Source organism: Bos taurus, chromosome 6 (genome assembly GCF_002263795.3).
Source record: "Bos taurus isolate L1 Dominette 01449 registration number 42190680 breed Hereford chromosome 6, ARS-UCD2.0, whole genome shotgun sequence".
Classification (NCBI taxonomy): Eukaryota; Metazoa; Chordata; class Mammalia; order Artiodactyla; family Bovidae; genus Bos; species Bos taurus.
Genome location: NC_037333.1, coordinates 63,985,280 through 64,006,421, shown reverse-complemented (window position 1 = coordinate 64,006,421; position 21,142 = coordinate 63,985,280). Strand labels below are relative to the sequence as shown.

At 35.9% G+C, this 21,142-nt stretch overlaps 1 long non-coding RNA gene across 1 annotated transcript in view; it reads left to right on the top strand.

Moving 5' to 3' along the window:
• LOC132345586 (uncharacterized) overlaps nucleotides 1-21,142 on the top strand; it is a 225,194-nt gene that overhangs the window by 53,178 nt on the left and 150,874 nt on the right. Inside the window, exon 4 of the long non-coding RNA XR_009495039.1 lies at nucleotides 15,038-15,158. This is a non-coding gene — a long non-coding RNA (uncharacterized lncRNA). The remainder of the gene's footprint in view (nucleotides 1-15,037; nucleotides 15,159-21,142) is intronic.

Below are 21,142 nucleotides of genomic sequence, written 5' to 3'. Positions count from 1 at the left end.
TGAGAAGGCTTTCAGCTTTTCAACATTGAGTATTATACTAGCTGTGGATTTGTTATATATGGCTTTTATCATACTAAGATATGTTTACTCTATACCAACTTGAAAAGAGTTATTATCATGAATGGATGTTGACTTTTGTGGAATGCCTTTTTCCTATTGAGATGATCATGTGGTTTTTGACTTTTGTTGATGTATATTACATTGATTTCTGTTGAACTATCCTTATTAACTTTGAATGAATCCCACTTGGACATGGTGTGTAATCTTTTTTATGTGTTGTTAGATTTAGTTTGCAAACATTTTACTGAGAATTTTTAAAGACATACAGATGGCTAACAAACACATGAAAAGATGCTCAACATCACTCATTATCAGAGAAATGCAAATCAAAACCACTATGAGGTACCATTTCACACCAGTCAGAATGGCTGCGATCCAAAAGTCTACAAGCAATAAATGCTGGAGAGGGTGTGGAGAAAAGGGAACCCTCTTACACTGTTGGTGGGGATGCAAACTAGTACAGCCACTATGGAGAACAGTGTGGAGATTCCTTAAAAAACTGGAAATAGAACTGCCTTATGATCCAGCAACCCCACTGCTGGGCATACACACTGAGGAAACCAGAAGGGAAAGAGACACGTGTACCCCAATGTTCATCGCAGCACTGTTTATAATAGCCAAGACATGGAAGCAACCTAGATGTCCATCAGCAGATGAATGGATAAGAAAGCTGTGGTACATATACACAATGGAGTATTACTCAGCCATTAAAAAGAATACATTTGAATCAGTTCTAATGAGGTGGATGAAACTGGAGCCTATTATACAGAGTGAAGTAAGCCAGAAGGAAAAACATAAATACAGTATACTAACGCATATATATGGAATTTAGAAAGATGGTAACAATAACCCGGTGTACGAGACAGCAAAAGAGACACTGATGTATAGAACAGTCTTATGGACTCTGTGGGAGAGGGAGAGGGTGGGAAGATTTGGGAGAATGGCAATGAAACATGTAAAATATCATGTAGGAAACGAGTTGCCAGTCCAGGTTCGATGCACGATGCTGGATGCTTGGGGCTGGTGCACTGGGACGGCCCAGAGGGATGGTATGGGGAGGGAGGAGGGAGGAGGGTTCGGGATGGGGAACACATGTATACCTGTGGTGGATTCATTTTGATATTTGGCAAAACTAATACAATTATGTAAAGTTTAAAAATAAAATAAAATTGGAAGAATAAAAAAAAAAAAAAAAAAAGGAAAAAAAAAAAAAAACAAAAATATTGGCCTTTAATTTTCTTTTTTGGTGGTATATGTGAACTGTGAACTTCCTGATGTTCAAGCTGGTTTTAGAAAAGGCAGAGGAACCAGAGGTCAAATTGCCAACATCTGCTAGATCATGGTAGCAGCAAGAGAGTTCCAGAAAAACATCTATTTCGGCTTTATTGACTATGCCAAAGCCTTTGACTGTGTGGATCACAATAAACTGTGGAAAATTCTGAAAGAGATGGGAATACCAGAACACCTGATCTGCCTCTTGAGAAATTTGTATGCAGGTCAGGAAGCAACAGTTAGAACTGGACATGGAACAACAGACTGGTTCCAAAGAGGAAAAGGAGTCCGTCAAGGCTGTATATTGTCACCTTGTTTATTTAACTTATATACAGAGTACATCATGAGAAATGCTGGACTGGAAGAAACACAGGCTGGAATCAAGATTGCTGGGAGAATTATCAATAACCTCAGATATGCAGATGACACCACCCTTATGGCAGAAAGTGAAGAGGAACTCAAAGGCCTCTTGATGAAAGTGAAAGTGGAGAGTGAAAAAGTTGGCTTAAAGCTCAACATTCAGAAAATGAAGATCATGGCATCCGGTCCCACCACTTCATGGGAAATAGATGGGGAAACAGTGGAAACAGTGTCAGACTTTATTTTTCTGGGCTCCAAAATCACTACAGATGGTGACTGCAGCCATGAAATTAAAAGACGCTTACTCCTTGGAAGGAAAGTTATGACAAACCTAGATAGCATATTCAAAAGCAGAGACATTACTTTGCCAATAAAGGTTCGTCTAGTCAAGGCTATGGTTTTTCCTGTGGTCATGTATGGATGTGAGAGTTGGACTGTGAAGAAGGCTGAGCATCGAAGAATTGATGCTTTTGAACTGTGGTGTTGGAGAAGACTCTCGAGAGTCCCTTGGACTGCAAGGAGATCCAACCAGTCCGTTCTGAAGGACATCAGCCCTGGGATTTCTTTGGAAGGGATGATGCTAAAGCTGAAACTCCAGTACTTTGGCCACCTCATGCGAAGAGTTGACTCATTGGAAAAGACTCTGATGCTGGTAGGGATTGGGAGCAGGAGCAGAAGGGGACGGCAGAGGATGAGATGGCTGGATGGCATCACTGACTCGATGGACGTGAGTCTGAGTGAACTCCGGGATTGGTAAAGGACAGGGAGACCTGGCGTGCTGTGATTCATGGAGTCGCAAAGAGTCGGACATGACTGAGCGACTGATCTGATCTGATGTCTGGTTTATGTCTTTGGGAGTCTTCCCTCCTCTTCAGTATTTTGGAAGACTTTGAGAAGGATCCATATAATTTCTTCTTTGTATATTTAGTAGAACTCATCTGTGAAGCTAGGCTCCCCAGAAGGCTCAGTGATAAAGAATTATCCTGTATGCAGGAAATGTGTGTTCAATCCATGGGTCAGGAAGATCCCCTTGAGGAGAAAATGGCAACTCACTGCAGTGTTTTTGCCTGGAGAATCCCATGGACAGCAGTGACTGGTGGGCTATGGTCCATAGGGTCAAAAAGAGTTGAACACAACTGAAGTGACTTAGCATGCATGCATGCAGTGGATCTTCCATCTTTCTTGGAAGGCTGTGGATTTCTAAGACCTGATTTTTGCTGTTTCTCATAGATTTGGTATGGTTGCATGTTCATTGTCATTTGTCTTAAGTTATTTTTTTTTTAATTTACTTTATGATTTTCTTGTTCTTATTGGGTTTTTAGTACATGTTGTTTAGTCTCCATATAATCATTTTTTTCTCATTTATTTTTCTGTGGTAGATTTCTAGCTTAAGTCAGAGAAGATACTTGAAGTAATTTCTGTACTCTTTAATTAGTTGAGGTTAGTTTTGTGTCCTAGTATGTGGTCAGTCCTAGATAATGTTCCATGTGCACTTGAAAATAATATGTATTCTGTTTTTTGTATGTCCTGAAAATATCTTAAGTCTCACTTAAGATTGTATCATTTAAGATCTCTACTGCTGTATCCAGCACAAGCTGGGATCAAGATTGTCAGGAGAAATATCAACAACCTCAGATATGCAGATGACACAATTCTTATGGCAGAAAGCAAAAAAGAACTAAAGAGCCTCTTGATGGAAGTGAAAGATGAGAGTTTAAAAGTTGACTGAAAATTCAACATTCAGAAAACTAAGATCATGGCATCCAGTCCCATCACTTCATGGGAAACAATGGAAACAGTGACTGACTTTATTTTGGGAGGCTCCAAAATCACCATGAAATTAAAAGATGCTTGTTCTTGGAATAAAACCTATGACATGGGAAACAATGGAAACAGTGACTGACTTTATTTTGGGGGGCTCCAAAATCACCATGAAATTAAAAGATGCTTGTTCTTGGAATAATACCTATGACCAACCTATACAGCATGTTAAAAAGCAGAGACATTACTTTGCCAACAAAGATCCGTCTAGTCAAAGCTATGATTTTTCCAGTAGTCATGTATGGATGTGAGACTTGGACTATAAAGAAAGCTGAGTGCTAAAGAATTGATGTTTTTGAACTGTGGTGTTGAAGAAGACTATTGAGAGTCCCTTGGACTGCAAGGAGATCCAACCAGTCCATCCTAAAGGAAATCAGTCCTGAATATTCATTGGAAGGACTGATGCTGAAGCTGAAACGCCAATAGTTTGGCCATGTGATGTGAAGAAGTGACTCATTGGAAAAGACCCTGATATTGGGAAAGATTGAAGGCAGGAGGATAAGGGGGATGGCAGAGGATGAGATGGTTGGATGGCATCACCCATTTGATGGACATGAGTTTGAGCAAGCTTTGGGAGTTTGTGATGGATGGGGAAGCCTAGCGTGCTGCAGTCCATGGGGTTGCAAAGAGTTGAACACGACTGAATGACTGAACTGAACTGATTGCCTTATTTCTCTGTCTTGAATATCTGTCCATTGATGTGAGTAGGTTATTAAAGTCTTCTACTCTTACTGTATTCCCATCAATTTCTCCCTTTTTGTTTGTTAGTATTTATTTTATGTATTTGTGTGCTCTTACATTAGGCTTCCCTGGTGTCACAGATGGTAAGGAATCTGCTGGCAATGTAGGAGACCCAGTTCCAATCCCTAGGTAGGGAAGAGCCCTTGGAGAAGGAAATTGCAACCCACTCCAGTATTCTTGCCTAGAGTATTCCATGGACAGAGGAGTCTAGTGGGCTATAGTCAGTGGGGTCACAAAGAGTCAGACACAACTGAGTGATTAAAACAGTCACACACACATTAGATGCATATATATTGATGACTGTAAAGCCTCCTCTTTTACTGATCCTTTTTATTATTAGTATCCTTCATTATATTTTTCATGGCCTTTGTTTTAAAGTGTATTTTTTTCTGGTAAGTATTGCAACTCCCACTTTCCTGTCCTTTCTGTTCACATGAAATATATTTTTCTATCCCATCACTTTTAATCTGTGTGTGTGGGTCCATTGGAGCCAGCATATTATAGACTTTTAAAAAAAATTCTACCTACCACTCTATGTCTTTTGATTGTAGTATTCAGTCATTTAAAGTAATTATTGATACATATGTATGTATTACCATTTTAAACCTTGTTTTCCAGTTGTTTCTCTGCCTTTTTTTTTTACTTTTGTGTGTGTGTGTGTGGTTTGGAGGTTTCCTTTTATTTTAAGCTTGTGTTCTATTCTTTTTGGTTTTTGTGAATCTTTCTCATCCACATTTCATTATTTTAATATCCTTTTTTACATCTTTATGATAATATTTATGCTCTTTCTTTTTGTTTCATTGCTTTCTTATATAGTCTTTTTTTCCTTTTGATCTGAATACTGGCTTGTTTAAGTGATTTACTTTACAACTGTGATTTCCTGTTTCCCATATCTTCTTGCTTCTTTTCTATTTAGAGAAGACCTTTCAATATTCCCTGGTGGCTCAGACAGTAAAGCATCTGTCTACAGTGCAGGAGACCTGGGTTCAGTCCCTGGGTTGGGAAGATCCCCTGGAGAAGGAAATGGCAATCCACTCCAGTACTGTTGCCTGGAAAATCCCATGGACAGAGGAGCCTGGTAGGCTACAGTCCATGGGGTCGCAAAGAGTCAGACACAACTGAGCGACTTCACTTTCACTTTCAATATTCCTATTAGTGTAGGTTTACTATTGTTATATTCTTTTGACTTTTGCTTGTCTGAGAAAGTGTTTATTTCTTTTCCTATTCTAAATGATAGTCTTGCTGTGTAGAATATTCTAGACCACAGAACGTTTCAAGACCTTGAATAAATTTTTCCACTCCCTTCTGGCCGTCACTGTTTCTGTAGAGAATTCAGCTGATAGCCTTAGGGAGATTTCCTTGCAATTGACTCTGTTTTTCTCTTGCTGCCTTTAGAACTTTTGACTTTTTTTTTTTAATCTGTCTTGTAAGTCTGTTTGATTTCATCTTCCTTGGGATCCTTTGTGTTTTCTGTGTCTGGATATCCTTTTCCTTCTTTAGGTTTGGGGAATTTTCAGCCGTGATTTCTTTAAATACATTTTCGATCCCCTTTTTATTCTCCTTCTGGATTTCTTTGTAGATTGGCATACATTATATTATCCCATAGGTCTGTTATAGTGCTTTCACTTTTCATTTGGCTTTCTGTCTGCTATACTGATTGTGTAATTTCCATTATTCTACCTTCTGGATAATCTTCTTTCTTTTGCATGATTCATTCTGCTTCATTGCCCATATACCAGCTTTTAACTTGGCAAAATAATTTTCTAATTTTTCTTGGCTCCTCCTTATAGTTTATAGTTTTTTATAGTAATCTGCATTTCTATTGATAGCTTTTCTTCATTCCCTCAGTATTTACATTCTTTTTTTGAACTCAGTGTCTGTTAGTATGAAGATGTCTTTTTAATTGTTTGTTCCTTCAGGGAAATTCTCTTGATCCTTTAGCTGGGAGTGGTTCATCTCCTTCCTTATTTTACCTTTATTTCTCATACTTTGTGAGTTTAGTGCTTCCCTGATAGCTCAGTTGGTAAAGAATCAGCCTGCAATGCAGGAGACCCTGATTCAATTCCTGGGTTGAGAAGATCCCCTGCAAAAGGGAAAAGCTATCCATTCCATTATTCTGGCCTGGATAATTCCATGGATTGTATAGTCCATGCGGTCACAAAGAGTCAGACATGGCTGAGTGGCTTTCACTCGTGAGTTTAGGGAAAATAGTTCTTTACTATAGTCTTGGAGGGCTTTTCCAGTCAGGAATATCCCTGAGTAGCTTATGTGGGTTTAATTTTTTTTTTTTTTAATGTGAGGGCTACTTTTATTTTGGATGTTAGCCATCTCTTTCCTTGGCATATGCTGGTCATTATCCCTTTGATAGGGAGTGTTCAGGATGTTTGATGGTTCATGCAGTCTCCTGGGCAAGAGGAGGCATGACCAGCACCCACTTACAGGACCCTTGGCAATAGTAGGGATCTGTGCCCACCTCTGGAATCTGAGATAGCAGCAGCAACTCACGCCTGTCCTTGGAGCTTGTTCAGCTGGTCCCCTGCTGCTTGAGAATGCATGCACAGTCCTTGATAAATATAACTTCTTTCTCAGTGTTTCTGACATAGTTTTACAATGTTAAGAAATTTCTTATGTCTAGTGACTGTAGGCTTTCTACAAAACCACTTTGAGCCTTCTCACCAGACATGCAGCAAAGCCAGTCTACTGACACCAGGTTGTGGTGAGGGAAAGTACAGTGTTGGTTGCAGAGTACCAAGCAAGGAGAATGGAAAGCTTGTGCTCAAAAGACCCAAATTTTCTGATGGCTTTGGGGGAAGTGTTTTTTAAAACCAATGTGATGGAGGGGTTGTAGGGTGCATGATCAGCTCATGCACAGTTCTCTGATTGGGGGTGAGGTAACAGGATGATTCAGGAATCTCAGACATCAGCCTTCTGGTTGCACCTGGTCTGGGGTCTTTGTGTTGGTGTTCAGCATGCAGTTAACCTCCTCTACCAGATGGGGGTTTTAGTATCAGCAAAATAACTTGAAGACATGGCTCAATATATTATCTATGGCCTTTGAGGAGGAACTAAGGGTCCTGAACTTTGTTTTATGGCTAAACTATTATTATTTTGTCTTGCTTGAGTGCTTTCCTTTATTTTTGCCTTTTCTCACTTTTCTGATTAAATTTGCTCTTTGTAACTCAGGGAAGGCAGAAGAAGATAAAGCTTTTCTAAAAACAAGAGCTAGGGGACCTGGGGTTGTATGTGTGTTGGGAGAAGGCAGTCTGTTCCCAAGAAGGCCTTATAGGATCCTGTTGGTTTCCGTTTGAATAATTTTCTTTTATGTATGTAAAACTGAGGCCTCTGTGCTGGTGTTCAGTCACTTAGTGGTGTGCAACTCTTTGTGACCCCATGGACTGTAGCCCACCAGGCTCTTCTGTCCATGGAATTTCCCAGGCAAGAATACTGGAGTGAGTTGCCATTTCCTTCTCCAGGGCATCTTCCTGACCCAGGGATCAAACTCGCATCTCCTGCATTGGCAGGCAGGAAACCTTTGTATGTTAAAGTATTAGAGCTAAATTTAAAAGGGGGAATGTTTTCAGCAAGACTGGGGTCAAATTCTTCTTAGACTAGAATATTTCACATAGACTGGAACTGCCAGTGAAAGTCTAATGTGAACACATGCCATTTAATGTCCATTGAAGTTGCAATATTCTGAGTAAAACATGCCTATGAGTAAAATAATAAAATATAATCAGAATAGCATTACAGTAGTACCCTACTGGGATTTAGCCACCAGCAGTGGAAGGGGCTGTTCCAAGAGCATCTGTCTTTTTGGCAAAATTCAAATGCAGATGCTCTCCTTACTTTCATAATGCTACTGAGATTTCCATTTGATTACAGAAATGGTTCCTGCCCTCTGTTGCTAGACCTGAGTCATTTGTTTGCCCTACCTGTTATGTTGAGTTGTCAAATTGCTTTTAATGAGAAAAAAAAAAAAAAAACTTCCTGAGAAAAGCCCAATGAAAAGCATTAGCAACTGCTTATAATTTAAACCCAGATTTGCCAGCATATATCCTTTTCCCAAATATCAGCTCTATTTGTATTTCCTATATGATGGATGGCAACAGTTGCAAGCTCAGATTATTGTTCTTATCATGCCATGGTCTCCTATAAATGCTGTCCTATAAATGCTGACCTGTTATATATTTCTGCTGTCCAGTTATTTCCTTGTAAAGGACTGATAAGTTAAAAATATTTAGAAACTCAGGACTTTCTTATAATGCAAAAATAAAAGACTAATATTTTATCCTCTAAAAGTGAGATTATAAGAGTCTGTGTACACAAGCCTTAAAATGCAGTGATGTGTGTGTAAACTATTGAGATGGTAAATCTGGTTGGAATTGGTATTTCATCATTATTTTTTTGCTGATTGTCAGCATACATATGATTTATGTTTCAGTTTACTCATTTGAAAAATATTGAGATAACGCATATGTTGAGAAGATATACATTAAAATTTTTTTAAATAGAATATATGTGTATTAATCTGATTAACTATATCTCTTAAGACACTATAGGAGTACAACTGACTACTAGATGATGGATATCTCATTTAAATGGTTTGTCTTCTGGAGAACATTTTTTATCAACATACCTCATTCTAGTTATCTAAAAAAGTGACTTGTGGAAAAATTATCTCTTGAAATATTTGTTTTCTTCTGGATTCATAATTTTATGTGACAAAAGGGGACAATACAGAACAGGTTAAAATTTATAAATAAAAGTAAAACCAGTCAGGATTTTAGACAGAACATTACTCAAAAGAGAAATTATGGTTAGTTGATTATGGAAATTGAAAGAGCAACACGGGTGCAGAGGTTAAGTGGAAATTATGCAGCCAAAATTTAAAAGAAGCATACAAGAAGTGTTTGAAAATGAAGGATTGTTATGGCAAGTCAGAATACCAATAAGAGTATGAACTAATTATATTATGTAAATTAAAGCATAATGAATGAAAGAATCTTCTAAAAGCTATCTTATTTTCAAATAATATAAGAGATAATCTTTGTGGACTATGAAATGACATCATTAGTGCATAAAATATTCAGAGTATCACATCCCTGCAATTAGCAATTATGTTGAATATTTTTTGTTTACCCTTTCTGAGATATATTTTCCACATTTCTCTAATCTATTCTGTGCCTTGGTAATGTCAGTCTCCTGTCAGAACTCCTTTACCCATATCTAGTTGGGTGACAGAGTTTTTTAGGCATATTACTAAGGACAGGAAGATAGCCCAGTCAGAACATGCTATCTGCTGATTTCCTTATCTGCCATGCTATGGATTCCTTCCCTAGACCTCAGCCCTTAGCATCTGTTGGGCTACATGTTTTGTTCTTTTACATGCAAAATGGGAGAAATTATTTGTATTAACATAATTACTGTATTTGGAGAAGGAAATGGCAACCCACTCCAGTGTTCTTACCTGGAGAATCCCATGGACGGAGAAGCCTGGTCGGCTGCAGTCCATGGGGTCACACAGAGTCGGACACGACTGAAGCGACTTGGCAGCAATTACTGTATTATCCCACTGTGGTAGATTAGTCAATTATATGTAAACCTAGAAACAAATAATGATGTAACAACTTTAAAAAGTTAATAATATAAGAACAAAGTATCAGAAATAGAAGTTAAAGAAAGAATTCCATTTATTTTGGGGTCAAAAAGAAAACAAAAAATACTTAGGAATAAACCTACCTAAAGATGCAAAAGATATCTACTCCAAAAGTTATAAGATACTGCTGAAGAAATTGAAGACAACCACTTTTCTATTTAGAATGGAAAAGTAACACACCAAAGTGAAATTTTTTGCTGCATTATTTACTTCCTATGTAATTTTCATTTCTGTTAACCTTAGTTTTCTAACCTGTAAGATAGTTTTAACAATACTAAATTTTCATAACAGTTGTAAAGAGATCATATTAAGAATGTAAGACAGATGGCTGGAAAGCACTGTTCTGGTACACAGTAGGAATCTGCTATGCCTGAGACACCTAGAATCCAATTTACTAAAATAATTTGTAAAGAAATTAAACTTTGAGTTTTTATTTTTTTATTTCTTCCCTTTGAAAAATTATTTCTATAATCCTGTGTTTAATGTGTTGTGCTTTCTTATTATTTATGCCTTAAAACTATGTGACCAACCATCATGATTTAGAATTGCTCTGGTATAGTTCAAATTTTGATTTACTCCAGATTTTCTTCCAATAGAACTTGTTTTTTTGGAAAGCAAATGTTTTTGAGTTGTTTTTTTTTTTTTTATCTTTTAAATTATCTTTATAGATTAAACACAGTTATTTGATTCTAATCTGTTATAGTAGTTACCTTATTGGATTTTGACTTACAATTTACAAACAAAAGCCAGTATTTAATAGAATTTCCAATCACATTCACCAGTCAAAAAGGAGCTAAATCATTTCTGAACCTAGAATATCTAGAAGTGGAGACATAGCCTTAGATTTTCAGTAATCTAAGTTCATTATCCAATTATTTAGTATTTGTCTTGGATGTTCATAAAGGTAAATAATACTGCTATGTATCTGGACTTTTGATGCTTAGTAGTGGAACAAAAGTTTTAAAAGGATATTCACCTGAGTAAGAATAGCTCTGGAGAAACATATTTTGTGACTACCATTTTATTCTTATGAGTAGGCTCCTCATCTCATGCTCTCTACTCAACAAACATCTTCTATAAATCCCCTTCTATTATTTTCCTCTCCTTTGCTCTACCTTTATTTTCCTTACAGTTTCACTCTCTACATTCAACTTGATATCATCAATTTTCATTGCTTCAATTGTCAGCTGTATACATATATGTGTCTGTGTATATACATATATACAGATATATATATATCTGTATATCTGCATTCTTCTGGCTCTTACTTGATATATGGACCTAAAACTCTATGAATTCAGCATCTCCACTTAAAATTTCTCAGGGACCTCAGAAACTCCACATGTGTTAAACTCAAATCACTCAGCCTAAATTTATTATCTTGTGGATTAGTATCACTCACTCCACTGTTGAGCCAAAAATCCATTCTTCCTTGACTTATTCCTCCTTCTTATCTTTCCCATAGCCAGTAAGAAATCCAACCATCTAATCCTCTGAGTCCTATCATCCAAATATTTTTTTGAACCTATTCATTCTTCTGTCCCATTTGTCCAAGATTTCTATCATGATTTAGAACACAGCCACTTCTTTCCTGGATTAATGTTTAGCCTTCTAATAAATCTCTCTGTTCTGAGTTATTTCTGTGTCCACACAGTCTCCACATGGTAGCATGTTCTTGCTTTCTTTTTGATTATCATTCATTTGCTAAAATGAAGTTAAAAGGAAGCTATTGTTGGATATTAATATCTTCAGTTACTAAAAACTAGTCTGACATTCATATATAGAGAGTTTGTCCAAACTCCAGTCTAAGTTGTTTTCCAGTGATTCTTATCAAAAGGAATATCACAAAGCCAGTTGTGAGTTGGTGGGAGAAGAAGCAATGGTTGCAAAATGATCTGAGCATTTGAGGTACCCATTCCTCCATTCCTGATTCAACCGGGATAGTTCTGCATTTATCTTTTGGTATATTTTAGTTCTGCATTATTTTTTCTTGAAGGAAAGATGTGACAATGTTTGGAAACCATTATTATGTCATTTTCCATATAAAATTATTCTTTATTAAAAACTCAATACAAGTATGCTTACTAGAAAATATCCTGATAAGCAAATCCATATATCATATTCTATCCCCTCAGAGTCCTAAATTTCCTTGGACATTAGTTTTGTTTTCAATAGAGTGTAGTTTATTTCATTTTTCTTATGTTAGGTCTATTTCTTCTCTCTCCCAGACGCAAATCAGCTTCTCAGTCAAAACTAATTTAACTTATTAAATGTATTCTTCTTTTAATTATTTTTTAATTGAAGGATAATTGCTTTACAGAATTTTGTTGTTTTCTGTCAAACTTCAACATGAATCAATTATAGGTCTACATATATCCCCAATGCAAAGATAAAATTTTCAAAAATATTTCCATAGGTGTGTGAATTTATCTCTGGGCTTTCTATTTTGTTCCATTGATCTATATTTCTGTCTTTGTGTCAGTACCATACTGTCTTGATGACTGTGTCTTTGTAGTAGAGCCTGAAGTCAGGCAGGTTGATTCCTCCAGTTCCATTCTTCTTTCTCAAGATTACTTTGGCTATTCGAGGTTTTTTTAATTTCCATACAAATTGTGAAATTATTTGTTTTAGTTCTGTGAAAAATACCGTTAGTACCTTGATAGGGATTGCACTGAATCTATAGATTGCTTTGGGTAGTATACTCATTTTCACTATACTGATTCTTCCGATCCATGAACATGGTATATTTCTCCATCTATTAGTGTCCTCTTTGATTTCTTTCACCAGTGTTTTATAGCTTTCTATATATAGGTCTTTAAAGGAGGCAAAAATATACAATGGAGAAAAGACAATCTCTTTAACAAGTGGTGCTGGGAAAACTGGTCAATCACTTATAAAAGAATGAAACTAGACCACTTTCTAACACTATACACAAAAATAAACTCAAAATGGATTAAAGATCTAAATGTAAGACCAGAAACTATAAAATTCTAAGAGGAGAACATAGGCAAAAAACTCTCCAACATAAATCACAGCTGCTACTGCTGCTGCTAAGTCGCTTCAGTCGTGTCCGACTCTGTGCGACCCCATAGACGGCAACCCACCAGGCTCCCCCGTCCATGGGATTCTCCAGGCAAGAACACTGGAGTGGGTTGCCATTTCCTTCTCCAATGCATGAAAGTGAAAAGTGAAAGTGAAGTCGCTCAGTCGTGTCCGACTCTTTGAGACCCCATGGACTGCAGCCTACCAGGCTCCTCCGTCCATGGGATTTTCCAGGCAAGAGTACTGGAGTGGGGTGCCATTGCCTTCTCCGAAATCACAGCAGGATCCTCTATGACCCACCTCCCAGAATATTAGAAATAAAAGCAGAAATAAACAAGTGGGACCTAATTAAAATTAAAAGCTTCTGCACAACAAAGGAAACTATAAGCAAGGTGATAAGACAGCCTTCAGAATGGGAGAAAATAATAGCAAATGAAGCAACTAACAAACAACTAATCTCAAAAATATACAAGCAACTCCTGTAGCTCAATTCCAGAAAAATAAACGACCCAATAAAACTGGGCCAAAGAACTAAATAGACATTTCTCCAAAGAAGACATACAAATGGCTAACAAACACATGAAAAGATGCTCAACATCACTCATTATCAGAGAAATGCATATCAAAACCACAGTGAGGTACCATTTCACACCAGTCAGAATGGCTGCAATCCAAAAGTCTACAAGCAATAAATGCTGGAGAGGGTGTGGAGAAAAGGGAACCCTTTTACACTGTTGGTGGGAATGCAAACTTAGTACAGCCACTATGGAGAACAGTGTGGAGATTCCTTAAAAAAATGGAAATAGAACTGCCTTATGACCCAGCAATCCCACTGCTGGGCATACACACCGAGGAAACCAGAATTGAAAGAGACACATGTACCCCAGTGTTCATCGCAGCACTGTTTATAATAGCCAGGACATGGAAGCAACCTAGATGTCCATCAGCAGATGAATGGATAAGAAAGCAGTGGTACATATACACAATGGAGTATTACTCAGCCATTAAAAATAATACATTTGAATCAGTTCTAATGAGGTGGATGAAACTGGAGTCTATTATACAGAGTGAAGTAAGCCAGAAAGGAAAACACCAATTCAGTATACTAACGCATATATATGGAATTTAGAAAGATGGTAATGATAACCCTGTATGCAAGACAGCAAAAGAGACACAGATGTATAGAACAGTCTTTTGGACTCTATGACAGAGGGTGAGGGTGGGATGATTTGGGAGAATGGCATTGAAACATGAATAATATCGTATAAGTAACTAGTCACCAGTCCAGTTTCGATGCAGGGTATAGGATGCTTGGGGCTGGTGCACTGGGATGACCCAGAGGGATGGTATGGGGAGGGAGGTGGGAGGGGGTTCAGGATGGGGAACATGTGTACATCCTTGGTGGATTCATGTTGATGTATGGCAAAACCAATACAATATTGTAAAGTAATTAGTCTCCAATTAAAATAATAAATTTAAAATAATAAAATATTTCCACAAGTATATACTCAAGAGAAATTGATTTTATAGTGAAAATACAAGAAGTAGTCCAAATAAACTATTTTTTAAAGTACTTTCTCACTTTTTATAAAGTCTGATATTTCTTTCTTTTTTGTTTATGATTTTATATGCTGGTATTTTGGGTATGAATAGCTCTAGGCTTGAGGCACGGGTTATAGACATTACTAATTTGGTTAGGATTATAGATTCTTCTATGCACCAATAGTTTTGTTTTGTTTGTTCTTTTACTGAAAAGCACTTTGATCCCTGTGTGCTATTCCCTGGCTCACATTCCAAAAGCTAACAGGAATACTTGCACCTTTGTTTCCAGGAACCAGTGGCTTGTCTATTTTAAACTGCATTCTGGCATCTATGACCAAATCAGTTAAGAATAATACTCAAGGTAGAATCTATTGGCCACACCAGCTCAACTTTTATTAAATTTTTATTAAATATTTGCCCCATCATTTGGACCACATAATTTTGGAGTTAATTCTGCTAATAATTGCTGGGTTAAAGAAGAATTTTCTCATTTGTAATATCTTCATGCTCTCTCTGACCTTAAATCTCTCCATCTTTTACTAGGACAGAAAAGTTGGGAAAAAAAAGGTTCCCAAAGATATCCATCCTCTGTGGCCTCTGCTAGTTCCCTTCAATCAACACAAGAGTGAATGTATCTCATCACTATGGCAACCATCTGCTTTCAGTAAGTTATTTCTACTATCTCTGCTTTTCATTTCAGACTCTGTTTTAGTAACTCTTTACTAAAATAAGATTGCCGTGCTTAGCATATTCCTAACCTGAATTCTCTTATTTCTTAAATCTGCAACTTTCTACTTTTAAACAATTCTGAATAAATTTTACTTCAGTAAACATTTTAAACAAATAGTATAGTTTTGTCAAAAGGACAAATATACTGTGCAGTGGCACAAAAATAGTTGCTAATTGGATTTAAAGATAAAGATAGAATCAATGGTTTATGGAAATGGGTATCTTCAAAATATTCCTTATTTGACCTTGTTAAGAAGTTCCACCAACTCCTAAACCAATTTTAGAGTTAACATTTGCTGCTACTGTAGGTGATTTGACTACATTTCTTGGTTACTTACTGACTGGTGCATGGCAGAAATTTCCAGAGGGTTCTCTCAGTGAAAGTTTAATTATTCAATTCAGTTTAGTCGCTCAGTCATGTCCAACTCTTTGCGACCCCATGAATCGCAGCACACCAGTCCTCCCTGTCCATCACCAATTCCCGAAGTTCACCCAAACTCATGTCCATCGAGTCGGTGATGCCATCCAGCCATCTCATCCTCTGTCGTCCCCTTCTCCTCCTGCCCCCAATCCCTCCCAGCATCAGAGTCTTTTCCAATGAGTCAACTCTTCGCATGAGGTGGCCAAAGTACTGGAGCTTCAGCTTTAGCATCATTCCTTCCAAAGAAATCCCAGGGCTGATCTCCTTCAGAATGGACTGGTTGGATCTCCTTGCAGTCTAAGGGACTCTCAAGAGTCTTCTCCAACACCACACTTCAAACACATCAATTCTTTGGTGCTCAGCTTTCTTCACAGTCCAACTCTAACATCCATACGTGACCACTGGAAAAACCATAGCCTTGACTAGACAGACCTTTGTTGGCAAAGTAATGTCTCTGCTTTTCAATATGCTATCTAGATTGGTCATAACTTCCTTCCAAGGAGTAAGCGTCTTTTAATTTCATAGCTGCAGTCACCATCTGCAGTGATTTTGGAGCTCAAAAAAGCAAAGTCTGACACTGTTTCCACTGTTTCCCCATCTATTTCCCATGAAGTCATGGGACCAGATGCCATGATCTTAGTTTTCTGAATGTTGAGCTTTAAGCCAACTTTTTCACTCTCCTCTTTCACTTTCATCCAGAGGCTTTTGAGTTCTTCTTCACTTTTCTGCCATAAGGGTGGTGTCATCTGCATATCTGAGGTTATTGATATTTCTCCCGGCAATCTTGATTCCATCTTGTGCTTCTTTGAGCTCAGCATTTCTCACGATGTACTCTGCATATACGTTAAATAAGCAGGGTGACAATATACAGCCTTGACGTACTCGTTTTCTTCAAGGGAAGCACAAAACAGAAGTTAACCACATAAATATTAGTGAATAATAAATTATATCCAATATAAAATTTATGATATAAATAAATGATATATTTAAAATATAAATAAATTATGCCTGTGAACTGTAAGTTTGTATTGGAAGAATCAATGAAGAGAAAGCAAAAGATAGTAATCAATGAATTTTATTGCATTTACTCTTTTTGAGAATAATTTCTCTTTGGAGAACCATTTTTGTCTAATCTCAGTATTGATAGATACAAAATCATCACCTATCCTTCTTTATTTTTCTTTTTGTTACCACAAAATATCATGATTTTTAAAAACATGGCTTTGTAGTGTAATGTTAGGAAATCAAATTTTCCAATTTTAGTTGTGCCAGCATTGAGTGTATTTTATTAATAGTACAGGAAATTGAGTGTAGTTGAGTTATGCAAATGCAGAGTCAGACCTTTTCTTTATTTACAAATTTTGTATTTTGCTCCTCATTGATCTTTTGCATTAAGTTGGATTTTTAAAATATTGCATTTTAGACATTCATCTTGAAAGCTGAGTTATTTGCCCCATCCTAAATCCTGCACCTGAAGTGAATGCCTATCTTCTCTTGCCCCAGCCACAGTTCTGTTATTACTAAGATCCCTTTAGAAATTTGAAATATTAATTTATAATATTTAAAGTTTTGTTACTAAAACTGCTAAATGATCATTTATGATTCCATGAAAATGTTATTTTTAAAAAACATTTTTTCCATAGTCAACAATAACAACATGTGCATACTAGCAAATCATTTTGGCTTTTCTTCAGATGACTTATTTGGAAGGTAGGAAATCATAGTAAGCAGATAAGAAAATAATTGTCTTATGGAGCATCTGATTATAATAACTGAAATTGTTTTTATTTGATGCCTTTTTCAAAAGAGAAAATCCATTTACTTATATAAAAGTTGTATTTTTATCTAGGATGGGCTTTTCAAAATGAATGAGTCTAGATCGAGTCAGTCTTATGCTAGTTACAATGCCACCGATATTTACAGAAGAAATACAGCTTAAAAATTTTTTTATTCTAATTTGACCTATAACATTTTCTAGTGGTCTCTTCCTCATTTTAAAAAGGAGATTTCCATATTTAGTTGCATATTTAACTAGCTTTGCCATTAGCAAGGCAATGACAATTAAGGTAAGGAGAGTTTAACATATGGTGAATTGTGTGTTAAATTTATCTATTCCATTGAAGTGATACTGGGAGAGAGAAAAAAAATCTGATAATAAATATTTATTTCTCTAAGACTTGAGTCTTTATTATTTGCAGTTAGAAATAAGTAATTACTGAAGTACCATAATGTCCCTGCTGGATTTTATAAATCTAAGGATTGTGTGATTTAATTTTGATATTTCATATATTGCTTGATATTTCGTAATTACTGTGAACACTGGTACATCTGTAGCATTTTTAATTCTTTGATAAATGAATTAAAATATTTTACATTCGTAGCAAGAAATATGCCAGGGGCAAAAAGTTCATGAGAGGGAAATAATTATATCAAATAAAAGATTGAATTCTGTTTCTCTGATGCAGTGGATTGAATATTTGACTTGCTAGTAGAAAAATTACTTAAGAGAGCTATGTAAGTGAAAGCAGGTTTTTTTTTTTAGCACTTGGCTCTTACTGTTCTTTTAAGAAATTATGTGTTCCTATTCTTTTCATTAATGTGAATGGGAAGAATTAGCTCAGTGTGAATGTATTTCACAGCATGATGTGCTATAGGAAATAATGCCAAATACACAACAAGTAGAATTAGTAATTAAAATTAAGCATATATCCATTATCACAGTATGAATATATATATATATATATATATAATATATACACTCTTACAAGCATCAATGAAGATGGCACTGAGAATGTGTGAAAAGTTCATTTCATAATTCAAGACAAATTGTAATTTTCACTGAGGACCTCAGTAACAACTGAGCAGATTTTGCTGTGTGTGCTTGCCTGTATCCTGATTTTCATAGAGGACAGTAGTGCAAGTAGTTACCTGATTATGGTAGTTTCTACAGTCACCAAGGACAAATCCTTTATACAAAATAAGTCATTAATTCAGAAAACTTTGTTACTGTCTGTTCACTTACTAAATAAATAAATAACTATAATACCTAAGTAAGTCTTATAAATCAATTTCAAATAGAAACAGGCACCTCACAAAAGAAGAAAACTAAATTTTCAGTAAGAATAAATCCCAATATGAATCAAATTAATGTGCAGTTAAAACAACAATAGAACATGTGTCCCACTAGTGAAAATTTAAATGTAATGAAAATAAGCAGGCTGGTGAGGTGGGGAAATTGAATTCATTATAATTACTGGTGGAAATGTGAGTTGTAGAACCCTTATAAACTGTCAACTAAGATACACATACACTTTAATCATTACTGTTCTAGAAATATGTCCTATTAGAAATACAGTTCAAATATAGAGATAAAATAAGCTCAACTCAATTTTATTTTAATATTAGTATATAAGAATAATATAAAAGATCAATAATCAAATCTAATGTATACTTATGTAAAGGAATAATAATATGAAATTTTGAAAAAAAAAACCCAAACTGCTGTTATAGGAGAACAGGGTAGAGTATATGGTGAGCAGATGTGAATAGTAGATATTCTTTGTAATAAAGAAGATAATAATGTAAACCAGTACAGGGATAGATTTTTATTTTATATGGTATCTCTGCTTAATCCACATCATGTATGCATGTGTGTGTGGAGGCCAATGGCCTCCAGAGCATGAAGCTATACAGTGCTTGCAGAAGTGTCCACCATGAGGAAGCAGTGACTGTGGACAGTAGTTATTGTTATAGTGAAACTGTAGGAACATAAAAAGAAGTAATCTTTACAACTTAAGACTTGAAAGACTAGATATTTCACAGAAGTCTAATTTGTTCTTTACTGAAAATGTTTATGAGTAAGGTTATACTAAATTTTGGTTGCTACATTCACTAGTATTTTTTTCAGACTTTAATTTCCCACATCCATTGATACAGCTGAGCACATCTTACATCAGAATATGCTTCCCACCATTCCAACATTCAGTGGCCTTTGACAGTTTTCTACTAAATAGTCTCTCATCTGTTTTATCACATCTTAGTCCTCTTTGTCCCTGTTTCTTCATCCAAAATTTTAAAAATTGATATTCTACAAGGTTTCAATATAAACTCTCCTGTTTGCACCTAAACACTCAAACTTCGCCCCTGTTCTTCACTGAGGACCTCAGTAACAACTGAGCAGATAAGTTTCTAACCACCTTTGCATGGATAACTATTGGTTTTACTTCTTTGCTCTAGACTTTCCATCAGAGTCAGCTACATATTTTCAACTACTAGTTTTCAACACCCGGTTCAGAATTCTTTACTCTGATCGTCCTGGTCCCTAAATTTTATATCCTGTGCTCTTAACCTTTCTTTCATATTTTAATATAGTCTCATATAATTTGAAATTGATTTATTTATACTTTCATCTCCACATTATAGAGAATTAGGGTTTTGGTTTTTTTTTTTTTTTTAAGAAATGCCTAATTTTTTCTCCTTTGCACAAGAACTAGATCACATTAAGTCATTAAATAATCATTTAAAAGAAAAGAGTTTCCTAGTGAAATACTACCACTGAGTGACCATCGTTCAGACAGCATAACTTCCTATGTCTGTTCCCCTAGAAGAAAATCTAAAAAGATGTTTTATCTAGAAATATGATTCTTTGACATATTAAAGGTAAAAGTGTGCCTTCCTAATAAATCATCTTGCAAGAATTTCATGTCACTACTAAAGGTTATAATGCATAAAATGTCTTGAAGCAAAATCACTGAAGAATAAAATAATAAAAGAACCATGCAATAAGAACAAAGTATATTTTCTTGCTTTAAGAAAAAAAAACAAAAACTAGTTTTAGGGCAGGATCTAGCATAATTAAGTTGCTTTCTAAACACTTAACTCTGATGAAAAATGAATTTTGATAATTTAAGATGATTGATAATTTAAGAGAAAGTATCATTCCAGTCATTACTTTCAAGGTTTTAAATATTTCAACAGCAGGGATCACAAAAAACTGAGAATGCAGCAAACAGAGAAATAGTATTGCACATTTGAGTTTTAAAATGAATGCACCGTGAAGAATCCAGCCCTTGCAAAACATTGGTTGTGTGTAGTCTGCTCAATGACCAACAATGAAAAAGTCATAACAGGTGCTGTTAATCTGCCAAATCACAGTCTTTTTTTTCTAGCTCATATTGGATGAAATAAGAGAAAATGGAGGGTCAGACAGTCTCCCTGGACCAAGGGCTCAGAAATGCTAAGAAACAGACTGAAAACAAAGAATACCGGTGCCTAATATCCTGCTTTGCTTGTAACATATACCAGATGTAGTAGTCCATTAGTTGCCAAATAAAATTATTCCCAAATGAAGATATGTGTCATTTCTAATGAGGAATTATATAATAATTGCTCAAGGAATTAGATTAATCAGCTGGAGAATTAGTACAGTTCAGTCGCTCATGTCTAACTCTTTGCAACTCCATGGATTGCAGCACACCAGAATTCCCTGTCCATCACCA